This window comes from Pinus tabuliformis, chromosome 3_1, assembly GCF_031772625.1.
Source record: "Pinus tabuliformis cultivar Carrire ecotype Pingquan chromosome 3_1, CPIR1, whole genome shotgun sequence".
Lineage (NCBI taxonomy): Eukaryota > Viridiplantae > Streptophyta > Pinopsida > Pinales > Pinaceae > Pinus > Pinus tabuliformis.
In genome coordinates, this window is record NC_142301.1 from 772,563,199 (window position 1) to 772,578,018 (window position 14,820).

The 14,820-nt window shown below is 37.9% G+C and overlaps 1 pseudogene; it reads right to left on the bottom strand.

The window, feature by feature from the left end:
* Window positions 1–1,433: 1,433 nt before the first annotated feature.
* On the bottom strand, window positions 1,434–3,596 carry LOC149189667 (ABC transporter G family member 42 pseudogene; annotated as a pseudogene).
* Between the last annotated feature and the right edge of the window lie 11,224 nt (window positions 3,597–14,820).

The window sequence follows — 14,820 nt, forward strand, 5'->3', positions numbered from 1 at the left end:
TACAAGTAAACTTTGTCCCCAATATGGTCACCACTATGTTAGCGCTCGAATATACCTCGGGCTAAAGGAAGGCAGGTTCAAGGCAACATCAAACCAAGCTCAGCCTCGTAGCTAGCCCTATGAGGACAAGAGAGGGCTCTCTCCGGGTCTATCTCGATAAAATGATCAATAGAGTCCGAGATGACTTAAAATGGGAACTGATTTAGGCTAGTAAAATGAATTTGAATGAGGGATATTTGATTTAATGACTAAGTTGTTGGGCTGCATGGGACAAGAATAGCGTGAGCAGAGATTTAACCAAAGGCACGAGATATTTCATAAGGCGAGATAAGCATGAGGTTTTAGCAATCGAATTGAATTTAAATGGGGTGAAAAGACTGTTTAAGAAAGTTGAAAAGGGCATTAATGTATGAATCCTTTCCAGGCAGAAGAAAACACATAAATACTGAACACTTCCTCAAGGCAGAGTAATGAATGAATTCTACCTTTCTCACTTAAAAGTATTCAGCTAGAAACAATCATGAATGAAATGCAAAACATCATAGGATACATATGAAACAGAGAGAAAAACACATGCCAGAACTCATACCACAAGAATCTTATAAATCAGAGTTGCACCATTTAATTATTTCTCTGTCAATCTATATAGCCAAACAATGAGTTATTCCTCCACCGTTTCCCAGAACTCAGAACCATTTACACATAATTTTCATACAATAAATAGACTCAGGAATGAGAAAATAGATCGATTGGGAGTAGGGAGCTGGAAAACCAATCGAAGAAGATAGGAAAAGAGTTGTCCATCTGTGCTAGGGACAGAGCAGCGTTACATTATTCCTTTGAAAATCTCTGATGACCAATGGAGAGGTGGCATCTGTAGATGTAAATCCTTTTGATTTGTAACTGCAGTTAAAAATAGACCGTCGGTTCCTGTTTCTCTGCTATGACAAGTGTTTTTGTTTTAAATGTAGGCATTCAATCTGTGACTGTTCACTTTTCATTTACCTGGGCCTTTTGAATAAAACTAATTTTTTAATAAAAATAGCCTTTAAACTAAAATTCCGCCTTGAATAAAGGGAACCGCCATTTCCAGCAGCAATATAGCCTGCTATGCCAGATGTAAGAGCATATATAACAACGAGAGGGATGCTTGCATGTCTACTTGCTGAAAGAAAGTAACATCTGGCACAGTCCTTGGACAATCCACTGTGATCTGCTATTTCTCAGCTTCAGTGCGCTCGGCATTTGTCATTTGAATGAAAACCAACCTTTCAATAAACGTGCCTTTGAATGAATACTTTGCCAGAAAATCCATTGGTGACATGATTTTGATTGCCATAAGAATGCCAACATTCCACCTGTACATCTCGCAACAATTTAAGTCTATCTTCAGCCACTCATTGTCCCTTCATTTCATAGAAACGAATGCTGAATTAGTCAGCCAAACCCTTCAAGTAAGAGAATCCAGAAAAATTGGCAATAGCCGGATCACATAATACACTATTCTCATGGCTCAAGTTCCATGCAGGGGGCTTGTCAACGAAGTATTTGACATTTTCAAAAGACATGGCTAGTGGTTGAAATGGAACAATCATTCCTCTCTTTGGAGCAACTCCTGTTGCATCCTCCAAAGCTAACTCATTATTGCTTGTCAGATTAGCTGATCGGATCCTAATTTGTCTCATCTGCATTTTGGAAGTATTATTGGCAACTGAAAAAGACAAAGAACGTGAGAACGATCTTCTTGAACTTGATGATCTTGTATTGAACCCTTGCTCTGTACCATTCTGTTGGGATTTCGTTACTTTATAAGCTCCATCAGAAATGACAGCTTGAGGTTTCCCAAGAGGATTTAGATATGCAAGAGCCATGTTAAACAACACGTTGAAGAGTAATGAAAATACCAACAAAGCACCCACTCCTATCCAATACCAATATGCATGTGTAAACATGTTATGACACTTCAACGCAATCAGGCCAAGATTCATGGCATTGTCTGCATTAGTCTTCCATCTAGGAGCAAGCATCTCATTTGTAGAGATCACATTCTCTACATACATCAAAGGGGAGCTCCAGTAGCCCCATATCCACCAATTTGGAATTCTATCTCTAGGAAGAATGAATCCTCCAAGCATGAAGATGATAAGAAGAGATAAAGATCCTCCAGTATTAGCTATGACCATTGTTATGCAAATTCCTGCTATAAGGCGGAACAAGGATGATGCCATATGATGAAGTAGGAAGATGAGAAGAAATTGGACAAAAAACCTGCTAGCTTCAGGGGTAAACCCAATGGTATAGTAAGTCATCACCGCCCAAATTCCAGCTTCCAATAATGACATCGGAATTCTCGGTATAAAAGTAGGAATAGTGAAATCCCATGCAGGGTAGAAGAGAAGATCCTGCTGCTTGAAGAACACTGGGAGCCTAAAAATTGTCATGGGCAATTCTGCAAATCCATTGAACAAGTTCGTCATGATGCCAAAAAAGAGTGCTCCAAGGTACAGATTTGCATCACTTAAGTTTTATGGTGCATTTCAGTCCTCAAGAGTACAGTGGCTCCAATGAAGGCAGCAATCATAATCTATACAATTCTAAAGACGTAAACAAAGGAATTCCGCTTGACAAGAAGCCATTCTCTTGCATAGCAAGCCTTGAAGATCTCTATTTTGACGACAAGGCTCCTATTGAATACCAAAGCTGCTCTGTGACTTCTGTTCTTTGCATAAGGGACTGATAACTTGTTTTCCAAATCCAAACCTACATTAAACTGCTTGAATCTAAATAAAAATTCCTTGACAGGGACACAGCGATAAGGCCGACTTTTGTCTGCCCAGTATTGTTCTTGATCTTTCTTAGATGTAACCTCTTGTAGCAAGTCTGCAGTGCCCTTTCTTTCAGGACATTTGAATCCACAGCTTTCAAAAAATTCCAACACATTCTCTCTACTGGGGCACACATAGGAAGTTGTTCGACTTGTTTCTTTAAAATCAAACTGCTGTAGAAATGTGTCTTTAAATAGTGCGAGGAATCTTGGATTTCGTTTTTGGTTTGATAATTTGGAAGTGAACCATGTCGTTGGTAATCACATTCCAAAAGATTACTACGAGCAAAAATGCCTTTGTTTGTGGTATGCCATTATGGAATCGATTTTTGAATAATGCATTGTCACCTGTATTGAAGACTTGTGTCATGCTATCCTGATATAAGTGGGAATTTATTTTTCCATTTTTCTGTTGAATGTCCTTTTGTCCTTGGTAACCATAGTACTCATCAATAGGGACACCAGACTTGAACTGATGGTGTGAAGAACTACCATAGCTATGACGATGATTCTGATTGTCATTATATCTTTCACCATATCTATTGAAAGCAGATACAGCATAACCCTGCTCATTACTCTGACTGCCATTATACACTCTACTGTTATATTTTTGGGAGCTATCTGAAGGATAGCGATGTTCATATCCAAGATTATCATCTCATTTTGGATATGAATTAGGACTATAAATCATGTTCGTACCTCCCCCTGTACGAGCTTCATCAATAAAAGGCAATTTTGCAACACCCTGCCAAGCAAAGCGTTTACCATTCATGTCTATCTCAAAGTCAGTAGGATAAAAATCAATAATAGGTGAGTTTGGATCAGTCATCAAGGGTCTATAATGTTCAGGAAGAGCATTTGCACTTGCAAGCTGGAAGAGTTCCCATGAGCTGATTGAATGGTTTGAATGGCTTCCCTAGTTCAAAGCTTATCTCTAACCGATCCATATCCCTCAGATCAGATGCAAACAGAGCATAGTGATATGGATAAAACCATTGCCACAAACATACACCTTGGTAGAAATAATGCATCACCCACCACAATCCTTCAGTATATTTCAAAACAACATCTTTTCTAACTTCATTAATTTCTTCTGGAGTGTGGGCCATAAAATTTTCATTGTAATACCTTTCTTTCCACCTAGGCTCTCCTAGTTTAACCTTATCCCCTTCTAGTGCATCACAATAGAAAAGATCTAATTTTTCTTTAAGTACATTCTTCAGCTTCAGTTTGAATCTATCAAATAACCACCCATTGCCTTGAACTCTTTCTTGTACACCGCCATCAGCAAGTTAATTTCCCCCTCACGGTTTTCCAATGTAGACATGTGTGGTAGGAAATCATTGCCGACGAAGAAACAAATAAAGATAAAATCATCAACAGGCTGTTCAAAGTCTATCTGAAATGGAGGGTTTGGTATCCTCAATTCATACTCTAAGTATTCTCGCAAAGTCCAAATGTTGAGAAACTGATATGGTTTTTTGGGAATAGAGCTCCCTTCCCCGCCCTTCTCATCAAACTCTCCAGTAAGTAGAGCAACAGATGCTTCGTTCGACATCATACGCAGACATTCATCTGTTCTTCAATCTACTGTTTTATCATGGACCGCATCTACATAAGCAACTCGGCGTTTGAATGCCCGCAAAGCAGACATGAAACGAAGATCGCCTCAGTCATTCACCATGCACCGAAGCAATGATAATTTCCCCTCAGATTGTCCGTAGGTAACGCCCTGATCTCCCATAAAACGGCTTGTAGCAGAAAATTTGAGTCATTTCGGAAATTTGAGGAAGAAATGGTGAAAAATTTCTTTGGAGGCTCTGTGCGCCATGCGGCAGGCCCAGTGCGCCGCGCGTCCTGGATGCGCCACGCCAGAGGAAAAATACATGGTGAATCCATGCCCAATGCGCCACGCGCCCTATGTGCGCCGTGCTAGTCATCCTATGCGCTGCACTGGCCAATTTCATCCTTGGTTCTTTTGTTTTCTTCGTTTAGATGGGCCATTTTAATTTGTAGGTCCTTTGCCCTATTTTCAACAGACTCATACAACTTCAGGCTTTGTTGATACTAAAAAATCATGGTGTCATTTTCTGCTTGTGATTTTAAAAGAGCCTGCCGCAAGTTCTGGATTTCTTCATTGGCTTTTTGCAACTGCTGGACCCCTGTCATAACCTGTAACCTGAGATTGTGATTCTCATGATGAAACTTGAAAATTTCTTCTTGTGAATTAGCAAGGGCTTGCCTATTATTTTTGTGTTTAGGAGTAGAGCATTCATACTGAAGTTTTTGTCTGGATGTTTTATCTCTCTGATTCCAATTTTGCTTCCAAGCTTAGAATTTTTAAGACAAGTTTATCATTCTCTTTAGTTTCATATTTTGGATTTTGACTCAAAGCTTTTCCTTCCTCGATATGTTCATTTTTCTGCTTCTTCAGTATGCGCAATTTACCCTCAAGTTCACTGATTCGTGCAACATTTGATGGTGAATCCTTATTGAGCTTGTGGTTCTCTTCTTGAACATGTTGCAGTTATTCTTGAATTTTTAATAGCTGTTCCTCAATAACCCTGAATTTCTCAGAACCTTTCTCATAGTCTCCTTTCAACATTTCCTTCTCTGACCTTCTTTCGCTGAAATGATGGTTCTTCTGTTGATCGTTTTGCAGGGATAGGAGTTGTTGAACCCAGCAAGGTGGGCAGGGCTGCCTAAAGCACTGTAAAACCTTATCAATCATGTATTAAACAAACTTAATGATTTCTTCTTCAAAACAGAGTTTGAAGAAGAAATGTCCTTCAGCATTATTAATAATGAGAATCTTGAAGTGAAACCTTATTGAAACTCCCTTTGGCCTGCAAGTGTTATTTGACACTTCTGGAGACAAAACCCTGGAATCAAGAATTAAAATGACTCTTTTTTACCAAAATGGCATTTGGTGACTGCAAATGACGAGAAATGAACCTTGGTGAATTTGACTCTGACAACGGACTGACAAGACTGAGTCTAACATTGGCTCCAATTGGGATGGTAGCTTCTGCTCCGTGGAGGCGCCAAGAACAACAGATCTCTGGAAGAGCTAGACAGTTCCTTCGTCTGTTGGGCTATGGAGTCAATAATTAAAATGACTCTTTTTGACCAAAATGGCATTTGGTGACTGCAAATGACGAGAAATGAACCTTGGTGAATTTTACTCTAACAGCGGACTGGCAAGACTGAGTCTAACAATTTATGTCCACAACAGTATAATGTTTGATGCTTTGAATTTGCATGCTTATGACAATAGGATTTCATACATGTTAGCTTAGAATTATTTTGAGGCACATCCACTTAGTAGTCAGTTAGAAAATGGAGTTTTTTAGCATTTGATTTCAATCTTTTTCCTTACTGCAATACATAAGATTTCTCTTAGAGTATATTTCTCTTTCCCCCATTAGTAATCAAGCTTCTTTTGAATCCATAAAAGTCTGGCTCGAAAAACCCTAGTGGTCTATTGCTAGCTGAATAGTGAAAAAGAGAAGACCCATCACTTTTTCTTGTGTATACAACACTATCATGTCCAAGTTTGTACGAACCCCGGGTTGATAAAGTAAAGTTGGTAGCCCTAGGAGTTGTAGCATTCTTGCTGCAATATTGGTGCTCATCAGCATGCCTATGTATTTAGGGAAACTAGTTGAAATTGCTAATTAGCTAAGAGATACGATATATGCATGAGAAGAGTTCACACTAAAAAATAACCTAAGAGCTTGTGTCGAGGATATCGTGAACACTCCTATAAGAGTTGGATTTCTTGGATTTGTTAACTGGATATTTCTTAGTTGATTTTTGGTTGGAGCCTTGGAGGGGATGGAGATTGTTTGAGGGATCATAGAGTAGAGAAGGAAATACCATCCCTTAAGTTGTTCAAATTGATGAGAAATAGAGTCGAGAAATTATAATTGCTATAGGAGTTGCATCATTATGTTTTTACTGGTATTGGGCTATTAGTTGGATAATCAAGACCCATATGAGACTACTCATCCTTGTGGATTCATAGCTCTAGCTTCGGGATGAATTGCTATTGATAAAATTGGAGTAGAAGAGTCTATAGTTGGGTGGAATGTCTAACATATTTAGATGGTATTATAAAGCATTATAAAGATAAGTGATCTAATCATTGTCTTTATTACTATGTTAATACTATGGTTAAATGTTATGTTTCGTTTAAGTTTTATATAGTTAAATATTGCTATGCTTCTGTAATTATTTTGCATTCATGATGCTAATATTATTATTAATTCCATGAACATATATATAATATATTGCACATATTTACACATTTTAGAATAACATTAAATTATGAATCAAATTTGTCATCATTTGATCTAAAAAAACAATTTGAATAAATTACAAAACTTAAAATACTAAAAGGATTAATAATTAAATTAATTATCAAATAAAATGTCATGGATTTAATCATTACCCATAGACATAAACTAATTAGAACCCAATATCACCAAACCTCTCGTATTGTTGAACACTCAAAAGCCATTGGTGGTAACCAAAATCCAATGGTTAAACCCACTCAAAATAAAAATTAATTAAACATTTCCCGATCACTTAGAATGTCCAAATGAAAATAAGCATAAATACATGCAATTTGGCCATTGGAATATGTTGTAGCAGTTACAAACACCCTCCAAATTTTTTTCTACACTTTGTCTTGGAGCCTCCCTACTAAAGTATTAGCATCTTATCTTACACTGCTGAGGTACTTGTGCTTTAATTTGAGTTTCATATTTTTCTTTACAATTTGTGTTTTCTTACTTGCTTTGTTGTCTAACCACAAGTTGACCCCGTGACTTGGTTGCAAATAGGTTCTAACACTACCTTAATTATTTGTGTAATCGTTAAGGGAAACCACCCTTTCTCTCAGGAAATATGTAGTGAAACCTAGCAGTGAGCTTCGGCTCCATAATTGTGCAGACCCAGTTGGTAGCTTGTCTTCAGCTGTGAAATTATGCCAAGCAGTCCAAGCCAACAAGTGAGCCTTCAACTCCTGAATCGTGCAGAGCTAGCTGACAAATTTCCTTCTACTAGGAAATTATGCAAAGCTTGAGAGGTAGCGTAGAGACCCTCAACCTAGAAATTTCACAAAACCTATTGTGCCCAGAAACTGCTTAATGCATGAGCCATAGAGTTGCCTGGTCCTTCCAAAAAATTCACAATATTTCCAAGCAGTGCATAGCATTTTTCCCAAAAATCAAGAAGCTAAGAAGAAAATCATCCCTACGAGGTGGGGATCTTTTATTAGTTTCCCGAAAGTGACACATTGTCATCTTTAGAAGTTTATGCCAAGTTTTTCTATTGTCCTTAATATCAAGCATAATCACCATGAACTCCAGTTTGCTCAAATATATGTAATGGATGCCTCTATATCTCACTTATACATTTGATCATCAATATCTAGCTTCCTTAGTAGATCAAGGAGCCTTCAGAGCATTATCATCGCTTTTTGGGATGAGTTTTTCTTTTATTACCTTTTTCCTCCTTTTATGTCACTTTTGTTTGTTTAGTTTGTTAGAGTGTTGTTTCACTCATTTTCTTGAATTTCCACTGGTGTTTTAACTTGTACAAGTGTTGTTTCAGGTTATAGATTACCTTTATCATGTGTCACATGAGTTTTCCAATTTTTCACCAACGGTCACTGTTGCGGCGACACCCTTCATATGCTTCGTGTTCCTTCAATTTGATCCATTTCTACACTTGTTTTACATACATACATCTACACTTCATCATATTTGCACTCATACTCACATCACCTTCATAGTTTCTTGTTTGCATACTCCCCATGAACTGGTCTCGGTTCCCTTGACCATATCTCACATCTCACTACATGCACTGTGCAATTTAAGAGATCAAGGCCTCTGCCTTGTCTTTTGGAATTATGAAGATTATGTGCTGGGCTAACTCCAACTACACATTATGCAGTTTTGGGAGCCAGTCTCCCAACTTGGTCACTAAGACTACGTAATGTGTAGTCTATTTTAGGCCCTGTCCTAGACTGAATTGCACATTGCTCAATTCTAGTCATCAAGGTTCCTCATTGATTGCTAGGACTGCGTAGTGCACAGTTCCCATAGTCACTCAATCACACTTGTTAGTGAAAAAAATGCAATCCCTCTCATCAGATGCCCTGATTTTTGCTTGATCATGTTGTGAAGTTGGATTTGTAAGAGCTATCCTTTGCTTGCCATGAGTGTCCTTTTGGTCCCATAGGTACCACACTCATGAAGTTCTTCTCTCCAGAAATCATTGTACCATGGCACCAAAGAGAGATGCTTCAAGAAAGACAACTGAAAGTAGTATTGGGGAAGTAGTTGAACAAGCACCAATTTAATTGCCAATATATGCATATGCCTAACTGTGTACACAAAAGGAATCAACACTAACATGGTAGCAAGACTAGTAGCAATGACGAAAGCAAAAAATGCAATACAGGATCAGGGAAAGAGGAAATTGTTGACATAATAAAAGGACAAAAAAGATGCTGAGTGAAATCACATTCAATCTTCATGCAAGCAGCTTTGACAACAGAAGCGAAACGAAGGAAAGGACAAAGAAAATAGAGTGGAGGAAGAGAGAAAAAAAAAGCTTGCAGATAGCAGAACTAAGACCATAGGAAGCAAAACAACAACGGTAGGAAATAAAAGGAAGAGAAGAAGAAGCAGGAATAATAAAAAAGCAAGGCCCAATGACAGAGAAAGCAATGCTAGTGCAATTTGATGAGCCCAAACAACAAGCAGTTGAGGAACAAAGTGAAAAGATGCAAGTTACCTCACCAAAGCTAAGCACAAGAGCCAAGTTTGGTTAGAGATCAACATGTACATGGAATAGCTAAGGTGAGAGACCACCAGGGATGACTTGGATGTGAGTGCAGCAAACATGCAGAAGAACATTGGTGGTGTTGTCATGGTCTACACCATGTTGCACATGTTTTAGGACAATACGAACATAGGCTCCAAGACCATATACCCATATGCCATGGAGGAAAGAGTCTGCTTTCAGCAAGACAACATCAAGAACTTTGGGGACATCATAGCACGATACCAAGCTTGGCATCAATACATGTCGAAGAAGCATCAAGTGGATGTTTCCGAGTTGTTCTTTCACAAGACTTTAAAGTCATAGTGTTTTATCTTGTTAGGATGTCTCTAGCCTATTTTGTCTCACATGGGTACATGTGAAAAATGTATATTATTAGCAAATATGTTGTAAGTTAAATTCCAAGTGTCGCTAGTGGAATGTGAACAATCACTATGTAATATAAATAGTTATTTGTAAAGAAGTTGAAGATTCATGAGGGTAGTTGAAGCGTCACAAAGGGGAATGTCAAGGGCCACCCCACTTTTTTTTATAAATAGAACCTCATAACTCATAGAACAAACTTTTGGGAGCCAAGATTTTGGCTAGGCATTGCTAAGAGAAGGCTTGGGGAGTATTGTGATGAGCCTTGGCTTCTCCACAACATAGATCGAGTACATCTCTTTGGAGTAGAAGGTGGTGTTGACTGTAATATTCCATTATTGGGGCTAGTGGTTGTGAATGGTGTAAGTATGTATGGAACTTTCACTTAATAATAGCACAAAGCCAACACATTTTCATGCATATGTTGTTATTCTAGTTTGACTATTCTAGTTACTTTAACAATGTATGTTATTTAACTTACGCATTTTTGTATGAACTATTTTGTATGTTGTTATCACTCAGATTTTTTCCTTAGAAGTTATCAAAGAAGGAATAGTCCAAGGTAACCACAAACCTAATCTTTTAGACTCAGGTTCTAGCCAACCTAAGTCCAGAGAGGGCTCTCTCTTTATAATTTAACTTTGTTTGAATAAGATTTTACGCTAGTTCTTAGTGTTCAGAATTGTTTTGTTTTGATTGGGTGGTGGATTTAAGAAGACAAATGGGCAGAATAAATATTTAGGCCATTGGGTTATGGAGTCAATCAAGAAAGGATTAATTGGATATGATCTATCACTGAGGTAAGAGTCTAGAGGGAAGGCTAGCACAACAAAAGAAAATCTGCAGGATTCAATGGATGAAAAGTCCTATTGAGGGCCAAGGGCAATGAAGAATCCTTAACCGAAATTAAGATGAATAAAGAAAGGATGGCCAGTAGCTAAGGGAAATCAAGAATCCTTAACTATGGACCAAAGGGGCGGGTAAACTATGGAAGTAAGGGAGAAATTAATAATTCCCAGACCAAGGTAGTTTAGTAGAAAACATAAAGAAAGCAAATAGTTAAAAGAGAGAGCACTTAAGCTAGTTCTGAGATATTATTCTTTGTTTGCTTTTAAGATTTTATAAGAACCACATATGAATATTTCATGACATGAAGAGAAAACAATATTTAAACACAAGAAGATGATACTTATTTGTTCCAACTGTGCACAAGAATCCAGTGAAATGTTCTCAACTTTATTTCATTTCTAGCAAAACCAGTCTAGTCTTGAGTACAATAGCTCCTTGGCTTAAAAATAATATGTCTTATAGAAATATATTTTAATCCACCCTAATCACTTCAATTTGTGAATTATTTATACAAAAATTTGATAAAAAATATCTCATAACTATATGAGAATTATTCTAGGAAACTAAAAATATCTTCCACACGAAGATAGAGACAGATGGAGAACTGTCTTCTAGCTGTCCCTTTTATTGTGACTGCACTGGCTCTTGTGACTCGGATTTGGCTCTTGCAATTGCTTTGTAGTTATGTGCTGGAATCACTTTTATCTTCTACCTACAGATACTCTTTACCTGTGCTTTTTGATCCTGTCTTACCTATTTTTACCTCACAGTTATCTTTTATATTATAGATTTACTAGAGTAAGTTATAGTAAATCAGTCAAACTGGTTCACCATTCGCTATCAGGTAACTTCATCCTTATCATTTTCCTATAGATTTCATCGGCTTCTGTGTACTTGGCAAAATTCGGTTTACTTGTGAATAAGTGCTTGACTTCATGTTCTATGTAGAATGGATTCTCTAGGCCATCATAAAGCACTTTTCCCATGGGTAAAGATTTCACTCCTGAAGTACTAGCTTGGCTTTGGGCTAGCTTGTTTAACTTTTCAATGTAATCTACCTGGGGCATCAACTTGTCATTTATCACCATAGGACTAGGAAGTCCATTTTCTCTTAAGATGTCATACTTCAGCATGAAGCTGTCAATGTCTGCTTGAATGCTCTGACATCTTTTCTCCAAATTTAGCATTAGGTTCCTTTTAGTGAGAACCTTTTTTATCTCTAGGATTGTTGTTGTTTTGTCCTCTATCTCTATTTCATCAAATTCATATCCATTTTTTCTGTTTAAAAAGGTGATGAGCTAATTGGCTTCTTTAGGTTTTTCCCCCAATTCTTCCATTTTCTTATGGGTTGCCTCTGTAGCCATCTTGACTAATTCTGTTTGCTAAAAAATAATCTAAATTGAAGGCCAAACCGCATTGATGGAATCAATGATGTTGGCCCATAGGATTTCTTTGATATATCCTAATGGCTCCTGCAAATTTAAGTCCCTTTCCAGGGCTCTTATCCTTTCAACCATCCTTTGGTTCTTCTGGGCCTCTTCCTTCTGTTGAATTTGAGAAAGTTTGCAATTGGTCTCCAAACTTGTCACTTGTTCTCTGAGTTTTTTGAGCTCAGTGGTCTGGATACTCATTTCCTCCATGGCCTTGATTAATTCTGCAGTTTTCTCTGTTGGTGTCTCTCTGCTGGTTGATGTACTTGTACCTATTGAAGTTCCTGTAACTAGCAATGTTGTTGCTAGTGGAAGTATAGGTGCCAAGGTAGCTGCCAAGGTGGAGGGTACTACTGTGGAAACTATAGGTATTACAGTCTAAGGAGTGGTGACCAACTCACTCTGCTTGGACTGTATCAGATTATCCAATTCTTTTTCGGTTTCCTTCAATTGGTCATTCAACTTCAGGACGAGGTCCATAAGTTCTTCCTCCTTCTGTTTCTCCAACACTTATTCTATTTGAAGGTGATGTAGAAGAGGGATTTTAAGCTGCTTCTTCAGTGCAACTATGTCATTATTCTTCTTCTTTATAAGTTTCTCTGCTGCTTTAACATCCTTGGGATCATGTCCCAACTCTATGACCAAGTCCTCTAAGGACTTTATTCTGGTGTCTTTGGCCTGTGAAGAGGTCTCTTCCAATTGAAATTGTGCTGAGATGTTATTTAATGAATTCTGGAATTGGTGGGCTGCTATGGCCTTGCTATCAAGATGGAATAGACCATTTCTCCATTTTGTTATGCAACTCGATTTGGTCAATAGGATGGATATCCTTGGCCAATACTTCAAAATCTGTTCTTAAGTAGTCTGCCATTGATTTAGGTTGTTGTATGGTTGGCTTGACAAAGCTCATTTTCATTTTCCCTTCTTTTATGTCAAAGGATGATATTAGCCTCGTTTGGTTTGTTGGAACCATCCTCATATAATGTGCATAGATTTGCACCTTCAACCTTTCATTCCTTGTCTTGATTTCCTTGTATTTTTCTTTGATGTCTTGGCTCTGTCCTGTGGGAGCCCTAAAGGAGGATACTTCCACACTTTGTTGCCTTTCTAAAATTTGAGTTTGAGAGGTGGAAGGTTCTTGTGACCCTCCTGAAGGATTGTTGTGCCTACTTTCTTTCCTTTCTGCCTTCAAAATCCGTACTATTTCTTCAGTGTATTCTTGCTCTGCATATGGATTTAACCTCTGCCTCTTAGCATAGGTTTGGTCAATAGGCCTGCTGGAAGGAGTGGCTTCCTCTCTGTCTCTTTTAAGGTTCCTTTTTAGAGGAGTCTGCAAAATAGGAGGATTGATCATGATTTTTTCGGGTTGAGAAAGTTCCTCTGAAATTTCAGGTTGTTCATATTATTCTGGCTACTCAGAAAGCTCTGGTTGCTTTGATGGCCCTACTTGTTTTGAAGATTCTGGTTGTCCTGATGATCCTGCCTCTGTTGACCGCCCACTGTATCCCTGTGATGGTCTCTAAGACTGAGACTCTCCTGGAACCTATACAAAGGAATCCTCATCAAGTCTCCTCTCTAAGTCTATTAATACATTATCAATAGCAACCTTTGTACTATCTCGATTTATCAAAGTGCCTTCCACCCATTCAGATTGATTAGCATATTGTTCAATTTTAGGGATTCTGTGGTGGATATAAGGAGATAGTTTATTCTTTTGTCTCTTGTTACAAATGAAGCTTAAGGTTTCATAGGTTCACATGAAACTTTGTTTTAGTTTCAACCTTTGGAGGATTTCCACTACCTCCTTTCTTTCTTCCCTACTATTACAAATAAATGGGCCCAGATGATCCTTTATTCTAAGTTGGGTTTTATTCTTGGCTCTTACAAAATGCACCTCATCTAAGTTGATCATTTGCCTGTAGTACTCCAGAGCAAACAATCTCATCATGAGGTATCTAGGCAATTTATAAGGTGGCAATTCAAATCCATAAATTCGGATTTCAGTATGGTTTTGGTATAAGTACTAATCCCCTACTTTGTACTGTTTTGACAACTTCAGGACCCTACTGATGTCTGCACTAATTTTGGGTGGAGGGCTTCCTAGCAGCATGGTTGTCACAGGGTAAACAAAGAGGTCTATGAAATCTGTATAGGATAATTGAGAATCATATTGATGAATTAAAGAAGTCCAGAAGATTACTGATCTTGGGTTGCCTCTGATATCAAGCTTTTGGAGAGCAATTGGAAACCTATCAGCTTGGTAATATAAGAATAAATGATACAGAATTGAAGAATACTTAAACACTCTCTCATTCTCTAATCTCATGAATTGATCATGCATCTTTTCAGAAATAAATTTGGCATAGTCAAATATGATGGCTGGTAGTTGGCCAAGAGAGTAGATTGACATGAAGGATATTAAGATTTAATCCACAAATTCACTAGTGGTGTAGCCTAGCACACTGGATATCATATCTACAATGTCTCGGCCAAGGCCGG